General features: G+C 36.7%; 1 pseudogene; it reads left to right on the top strand.

The window, feature by feature from the left end:
• The first annotated feature begins 707 nt into the window (after positions 1–707).
• LOC105524510 lies at positions 708–2,088 on the top strand (annotated as a pseudogene).
• Positions 2,089–9,103: the final 7,015 nt, after the last annotated feature.

The raw sequence follows: 9,103 nt of genomic DNA, 5'->3' as shown, positions 1-9,103 counted from the left end.
TCTTCAGATAATTTTGGCATTGTTTTGCTGCTAAAGAGATTGCCAGAAGATCAGAGTGGTATGTAGCACATGAACAGTTTCCAAGAGAAAAGACTTACATTGCATGGTCTCTTCTTTGTCTTTTTTTCACCTACCAGGCACACATCTATTTGGTTTTTTTTTTGGTATTAAAATTATGAAATATTCAAACATAAAGTATAGCAATTAAAACAATATATGTCTATAATCATCCACACATAGCTTGAACAAATCTTAGCATTCTGTCATAATCATATCAGATGTTCATGTTAAAGAAATAAACTATTTTAGATTTGGTTAAAACCTTCTGTGTCTCTTCCCTAATGTCATTTATCTCTCTCCCTTTCCAGAGATGTAACCGTCCTGAATTTGCTCTTGATCATTCTTATTTATATATTTTTACTTTTACTATACATATGTATATCTATATAAAACAGAAGACTCTATTCTGCATATTTTAAACTACATATGTGTAATATACTGTATATATTTTACAACTTGCCATTTTGTTTAACATTTTTTGTTGGATTTATCACATGTGCCGTATCATGTTGTTCCGTTTTGTGCATTTCTATTGCAGCACAGTATGCCATTGTATGAATGTGTTGCAGTCATAGTGCAATTGGAAGACTAAGTGGAATGGATGATTCTAATGTAACCCAAGGATAAAATCTGTTTCAACTCCAGTAATGAAGTTACTCAGCACAGCGGCTTGCTTCAGTGATACCTTGGGATACCAAGAACAGCTCCACCTGGTCTGTGAAGATGAGGGGCAGCTCATCTGCTGGCATGGTGAGCGGGCACCATAGCACAAAGGGCACACCACAGCTCTTGTTGAAGACGTATGTCGGGGCTACAAGGAAAAGCTCCAGAAAGTTGTGACAAAATTGAGGCAACTTGAAGAGGAGTGTGCAGAGCAGAAGTTATTCACAGCAATGCACGTAACTAAATGGAAAATAAGCACAGAGTTTATTTGGGCCAAGTTTGAGGACTGCAACTCAAAAGCATAGATTTAAGTTGTCCAGATTATACACTCCCACTGCATGAATTTAGACAGCAATAATGGAAATTGCAATTTTATATCTCCTCATGAGAAGACACAAATGCAGAGATAAAAAAATCGAGTTTGACTTTGAGAATCTCCAGAGTTTCCTGCATGAGGAGGAGAAGTCTTATCTCTGGAGACACGAGAAGGAAGACCAATAGACTCTGAGTAGACTGAGGGACCATGGGACCAGTCTGGGCTGAATTCAACAGCCACATGCTGGAACTGGAGGAAAGATGTCAGAACTCAGTCCAAAAATTGCTGCAGAATGTGAATGACACTGTGAGGAGGAGTTGGGTTGTGAAGCTGGAAACATCAGAGGTCTTCTCCTTGGAGCTTCATACTACGTGCAACATTTTTGAGCTTTATTTCCTGGAATGTGAAGAAAATGTTAAGGAGCCATCAAGAGATGGGGTTTTGCCATGTTGCCCAGGCTGGTTTTGAACTCTTGCACTCAAGTGATCCACTTGCCTTAGCCTCCTACAGTACTGGGATTACAGTCAATGTGACTCTGGATCCAGATACAGCTCATGGTGAACTAATTCTGCCTGAGGATCGGAGACAAGTGACTTGTGGATATCCCCAGGACCATCACAGCACTCCTTCCAGGAGATTCAGTGCCTTCCCCTGTGTCCTGGGTTGTGAGGGCTTCACCTCTCAGGAAGATGTTCCTTCAAAATGGATGTTGGAGAAGGAACCGGGTGGGATTTAGGAGTTTGTATGGAAATGTGCAGAGAGGTACTGGCATGAAGCAAGAACCTCAGTCTGGATTGTGGACCCTCAGACTATGCAGAAAGAAATCCTATGTAGCCCTTACATCTCCCTTAACTTCCCTTCATCTGTGTGAACAGCCCTTGGTTGTGGGAATGTTTCTGGACTCTGAGGCTGGAGTTGTATACTTTTACAACATGAGTGCTGGCTACCACAGCTTCACCTTCCCGAAGGCTTCCTTCTCTGACACTCACCGGCCCTGTTTTCAGATTTGTCAATATTCTCCTTTGTTCCTGCCTCCCTCAGCTGGTTAAGGAAAAGAGCAAAGTGTCATTGGTTTAACCAACACAGAGAATATAATGTAAATCCCATAATGACCTATATATATATATAGCATGCAAAATAGCCTGTATCTGGCTTTTTCGAATATGACTAATAAATGGCTCTTGTGAGTTTTTCATTAAAGAACACAGAGAATATAATGTAAATCCCATAATGACCTATATATATATATATAGCATGCAAAATAGCCTGTATCTGGCTTTTTCGAATATGACTAATAAATGGCTCTTGTGAGTTTTTCATTAAAGAATTTCAAGATGAATCTACCAAAGTTCACTACTTAAAGGAAATGTATAAATGTGATTCTCTACATCAACTTTTTGTTTTTTCTCTTGATTTGCAATAGATTAAGAGTAAATAATGTTATCATTTTATGTTGTTTCATAGGTTCAGCAACCTTTCATATATCTTTATTGGGCCAGTAGTAAGTTGAAAGTAAATGGTTGTTAAAATTAAATTTGACTCATACAATAACTCTAGGAGGTAAGAGATATTATCTCTGCTTTTTACGGTATTATATTCAAAGTAGGCAAAGTTAGTTATAAATGCACAAAAGCGTCAGTTTTGTCTTTTAGTTAGATTCTAAGAATGTAGATACAGCAGTTGAACAACTGGGAAAATGCTGAAAAATTTTCACCATTTTCTTCAGTAGAAGAGTCTGTCCCATTTAGACATTAGAATTGGATTTAGAGAGACCCTGGGATATGATTGATTGTCATTATGTTGAAAGGAATACTTAGCTTTTTGCTCCAAGAATTTTTTTTTTTTCCCGTGTAAGATTTGAACCGAACATAAGTTACTTTCTGAGGGAATTCATGGGGATGCTTTGAAGATTTTCATCTCTTTAGTGTAAAACATTATTTAACAAGAATTTGGCTTTGATCAATACTCTTTGAATAAGGATAGGGTATTACCCCAGTTCATTTTTTTCTTTTATCAGTCCTGGTATTAAATTAGAAATTACACTGGAAATCTCATTTTCTTGGGGAGGGGATTCCTTGGAAAATGTCAAAGTGAATTTTAACTGTGTATTGTTTAGTTATTCATTTTAAGAGTGGTTTATAAAAGATTTGTTAAAGTTTTTTCATTTTTTCTATTATAAGTGGTAATAAGAGAAACCTTGGTAGTCACAATTATGGCAACAATTATAGTGACACAATTAGACTGGCTGACATTTACTGGCTAATTTAATTCAATTATTATCTCTTTAAATGTATGTGTGATAGCTGCTAAGTATGGCTATGGAAAGGCTACAATTTTTGCTTGGGGTGATAAACAATTTAAATAGCAACAAAAAATTATAATTTTAGAAATCTTACTGATCCTTGGACCAGGGAAAGGAATTGTATTTTACGTGAGTGCTACCTAAATTATCTTGTCATATAGCATTGTGCTTTATATGTAAAATGCCCTTGTTAGTTATTTGTTGAAAAAAAGAGAAGGGAGGAAGGAAAGGAGGGAGGAAGGGCAGGAGGAAGGAAGGAAGGAAAGAAGGAAGGAAGGGAGGAAGAAAGGAAGGAAGGAAGAAAGGAAGGAAGGAAGGAAAATATTATCCTCTCAAGTTTCAAATTGGGTAATAATAGTACTCTAATATAATGATTGAAAATACACGCTGGCCGGGTGCGGTGGCTCATGTCTATAATCCCAGAACTTTGGGAGGCCTAGTCAGGTGGACCACTTGAGGTCAGGAGTGCATGACCAGCCTCGCCAACATGGTGAAACGCTGTCTCTATTAAATAATACAAGAATTAGCTGGGCTGGTGGCGCATGCCTGTAATCCCAGCTACTAGGGAGGCTGAGGCAGGAGAATCACTTTAACCTGGGAGTTGGAGGTTGCAGTAAGTCGAGGTCACACCATTGCATTCTGGTCTGGGCAACAGCAAGACTCCATCTCAAAAAAAAAAAAAAAGAAAATACAAGCTTAACTCTTATTGTATGCCAGATATAGTGCTAAGTATTCTACATATACAGGACTACAATTCCTCATCCATGATTCTAAAATTCAAGAAAAGTTTGTTTTAAGCTCAATTAGCAGCAAGACCACGCATGACCTGAACTCACTTGGTATCAAAAACTATCCCTAATGGACCTAATATGGTAATGTACTGTATTATCTCTCTAAAAGAGAAATAACTTCACATTTTGAGACACTTCTGTCTATGTGAGTTTGTAGCTGTGTACTAACTCATTTAGTCTTTGCCAAGACCTTATGAGGTTGGCACTATTATTATCTCCATTTTACAGAGAAACAATTGAAACACAGAAGTTGGGAAAGGAATATTTACCAATAATGACTGTTTTAAAGTCTGCAATCCTCTGGTTAGAAAATACCTTGAAAAAAAATTTTTAAGAAAGTTTTGATATATCACCAATCTTCAAGACATCTTTCGCATTCACCAGAGGGAAAAAGGGGATTGCCATGACTACTTACACATCAAAACTTCTGGGATTTATTATAATATTTCTGCTACTATTTCTAGAAAGTTCCAAATGTATTATGCTAAAAACTTAGAAATATGTTTTTTTGGGTGGTTCTCACTGCCAAAGTGTAATTATTCCCTCCCATATGGAGCTCCAAAACATAGTAACAGGGAGCATTTTACTGACATCTGGCTTTATTTTTGCTTGTTACGTCTTCCAGACTCCACCCTTGGTGACTTCACATATTATACATTACACATATCTTAGTATACTGTGAGAAGATTCAGAAAAATTGCTGTGACAACTAATTAGTATTTACTTAGCGGATAGTACAACATTAGCATTTACTTAATTCAAGAGTAGTCTTGTTTAATTTAAGGCTACACATCCTGTAATTATTATGGGCTTTTAAATTTAGGTACTTACTGAAATTTAAGTTTAAATTGCAATGTAGTCATGTTCTCACATCAATTTTAAACATCTTTCTACGTGTAATGAATACCACATTTAACTAGTTTTACCCAGTTTTTTTTTTTTTTTCAGATTTTAAAGTTTGTGGTTAAATAAACATAATCCAGTAATTTATTTCCAATAAACTCTTAGGACTTGTTGCACGATTTGGTGGTCTTTGTGCACTGATATGTTTCATAGATGATGGCAGAGCACTCGTAACTATATTGAAGAGAAACTATCAACGCAAACTTATGCTTGTAGTATGGTCCTTGTCAAAGTTGTTGCCTTTGGCATTTTTGCTAATCGTTAATGCAAAAGGTTCCTGTTTTTGCCTTCAGAGATCAGTGCAAAGTTAATGCAGACCATCTTACCGGCTGTGGGAGCAGAGGGTGGTTTTAAACTACTGCAGGGGAAGAAGCCAGTTGCCTAGCTGAAGGGTAACACTGTTTACAATGCATGTGGTTGCTGTTGTGATAAGCCTCTGAGGAATGTGGGGAGGAAGGGATAATGCAGGCCAACTCTGATTGCTTTTGGAATGTGGCAATTTGTCCTTGGTTATCGCTGGTATTTAACATGTTTTGATAGAATCGTTTTAGATCTATCTGAAAACTGCCAGTGATCTGAGAAAACCCTATGGCCTACCACAGTTGATTAGCCAACCCTTTCAGTGTAGACTCCTACTCACTTCCTCCCTCCCTGTCTACACTCATTCTATCAAAGTCACATCGTCACATGTTCGTGTTCACATACCTTTAAGGAATGTGAATCTTTATCTTTCTCCTCTTTATCTCTCTCTCTGTCATGAGTGCATGATAGAGACAGACATACAGGCACACGCAAACACACACACACACACACACACACACACACTCTTAGCTTTTCTTCTGAGGCATCCAAGATTCTTCTCTAGTTAGATGACACTTCTTGTATGCTTGTGAAGAACCATAGTTCTATAAAAATAGTCTAATTAAATTATTTTTTCAAGGGCCTAACTTGATGGAGAGCACAAGGCTATAAAGAAACCATTCTCTCCGCCTACGAGTGAGAGTTGAAATCTTACAGTATGTGTTAAAAACTATGATTAAACTACAGGTGAATGACAAGCTTCTTGTGTGGTAAGAGATTATTAATTTAGAAATATCCTGATTAATCAAGGATGGTCATGAGATTTTTTCAGTCAAGAAATCTAGTCAGAATGTAGGAAATAGTCTTCATCTGTTTTTTTAAGCTTTGCTTCTGGGGAAAAATGAAGACCATTAATTGTGACCTTACAAAGGACAACTGCGTATTTTCCTAGATAAGTTATGTGAAGGTCATTGAGACCTTCCCACTGAAGAAGAAAGAGGCTTAAACAGATAGCACTGAGAACCGTTGATTCTCTTTGAAGCCTCAAAGTAAAATCAATTTCAAGTTTTGTTTTGTTCACTAAAGTTAAGAGAACGATCAATTTTAGACTGAGCCAAGAATGAAAACATTAAAATACTAGCTATTGTGTAACTTAACTGGGATGGGAGAGTAGACACAGAATAGTTCCCAGATTTGTCTTAATCCAGTGGTTTCTGAACTGTGCACCAAGGCACCCTGGGGTGCTGCAGCAAACTCACAGGAGGGCTGCAGAACGTTTTACATTTTCCAGCAAAAGACAGTGACTCTCGATACCTGTTGGTCACAATGAAGCTTGAGATAGTTCACAGTTTCCTCATTGATCATGCTACGTTCTTTTTGCTGATACCGTATCTTTATAAAGCTGAGTATTTTATGATTTCTAACTAGTTAATAAATATAATTATTAGACATTTCTTTTCGTCTAAGAGTGTTGTGAAAAAAATTACTAAAACAATAAGGGTACCATAGACAGAAAAGTTGGAAACTTTTGCTTTTACTCTGTGTGTGTATGTGTGTGTATGCAAACACATTTTGTTAGTGGTAATTAATATTTATGTATTTATTCTAATACATAGTTTTATAGAAACATTATTGGTAATTTGGGATATTAGACTGTGTTTTCTTTGAATCTATAAGTTATATTTATAGGAAGTCATTCTGATTAGATTACAAGAATTTAAATAAGTAATACCATTCACCTGGTGGCAGTTTAGCCAAAGTACATACTATATCCAGTGCTTTGGTTGTAGAGCATTTCTCAGGATCATGGCTCAGAAGTGAGACCATATCTGCATTCCTCTGATTTTCTCACCTAGTTCTTGAGATTAAAAGAAGCTTACTTTTGCCCATTTGAATAGAATGCTCTGTTTTTAGTAAGCCCCATTGAGGAACTACTCTGCCTTGGGATCTCATATCTTTATTGCCTCTGTGAAGTAGACAAGAGTTAAGTTAATGGACTAAAACCCAAAGATGAAGAGAGAGCTTAGAGGATGAAATTTACGGAGATCACAAAATTGTGTTTACTCAGAAATTTTGTAATTCTTTTCCAAAATTTCTGAGTCCTAGGGCTGGCCAGTGAGTTAACAATTTCACATGTTGTAATCTTTAATTAAAGTATCTTGTTTGCTCCCAGTTTTGCCAATTCTTCCAATTCCTTTGGTATGCCTAAAAGGGGAAATTTGTAACCTAATTTCTAGTTCTCTCTGTGTTATGGCATTTGGACAGTGGCCATGGTTTGCAGACCTGTCAAAATGATAATAACTTCCATCTCTGGATTAGGAGAATGTTTGGAGCTCAGTGTACACCTACCAGTTTCACGTTGCTGTCAACGAGAATCACCACTAAGTATTTGCTCAGCTCTTCTATCTGCATGGCCCATTACCGTCTTCTCAGCACCCCTTTGCTTACTCAGTTATGGCTGTCACATGTGATCTGAGCACTGCTGAAAAGCTGCATCCTTTTCTCCATGATGCCTATTAAGTCTGTATCAATGGGGAGCAGCTTCTGAAAACCTCAAAGTGGGATACTCCCCACAAGCCAGCAATTGCAAGCACTGGTGTAACCTTGTTCTTGTCTTGACATTGCTAATGTCTATATCCAGTTGTCATTCCTCAACTCTCCAGAATTCTCTACAAAGACATTTATTGCATTTAAAATATGTATTTTTTCTCCTTGAATTTCCTATACACAAGACTCATGCTACATTTGAGGCATCCCTTTCTGTAATATGATCTTAATTGACAGCTAAGGCTAGATGTGACTTATGCAAATAACTTACAGAAGTTACCCAATCATTCCAAGGTGAATCTTTTTTAAATGAGATTTTGTACAGCTCAAACATATAAAGTAGACAAATGCAAAGTTGGCCTGCCTCCAATCGGAGCATTAGCCTAAAGCTTCCCTTGCTGACAATCACCCTCATTTTCTTTTCCAAAAATCTCTCTCCTTCACCTAACAAAGCTAGGCCTTAGTGAACACCTTCAAAAGGAATTGATTAACATGATATTGGTAAATTCAGAAAGATAACTCATCTTTGATTTTCAGGAAAATGTTCCATTTATTAAATGTATACACTATCCCATTCTTAGCAGCTCAAATGATAATTCAGACTTTGGCATAGAGAAGAGGTTGACAAACCGTAACAGCAGGCCAAACCCAGTCTCCGACTTGATTTTGTCAATAAAGTTCTATCAGAACATGCACATTTATTTATGTAACATTTATGGATGCTTTCATGCTACAAAGGCAGAATTTAGAAGAGACTAGATACCCCACAGAGCCTAAAACATTTATTTTCTGGCAATTCAAACAAAATGTTTGCCAGAAAAATATTCCCTGGGAGCCATGTGTTTGGCATTCTATAAGCAAACAGTTTATGACAACCTACAACTTATGAATCACAAATCAGTAATTTAAGATATACAGATAACTTGTATGGTTTAAATCCGGTTTTTCAATATCTACTCTTTTAGAATACATTGACATTTAAAGTTAATATTAAACTTAATTTTAATTTTATTCCTTTTTTGATCTGATAAAATTTCCACATTTTCAGTTTACACTTCAAAAAAGGTGAAATTTTTCTACTGACATTCTCAATTTAATAAGGGTTTTCAGAGTTTGAATGCATTGATATGATGTGAAAGCTACTCTGTACCAAGGAAGGAAATTCTCTCTTCCCCAACTCAGGCTTTGAATAACTTCAGATCAATGTATGAGCAATGTCCT

This window comes from Colobus angolensis, unplaced genomic scaffold (genome assembly GCF_000951035.1).
Source record: "Colobus angolensis palliatus isolate OR3802 unplaced genomic scaffold, Cang.pa_1.0 Scaffold5, whole genome shotgun sequence".
Classification (NCBI taxonomy): domain Eukaryota; kingdom Metazoa; phylum Chordata; class Mammalia; order Primates; family Cercopithecidae; genus Colobus; species Colobus angolensis.
The sequence above is the reverse complement of the archived record's forward strand: the minus strand, read 5'-3'. Positions and strand labels throughout refer to the sequence as shown.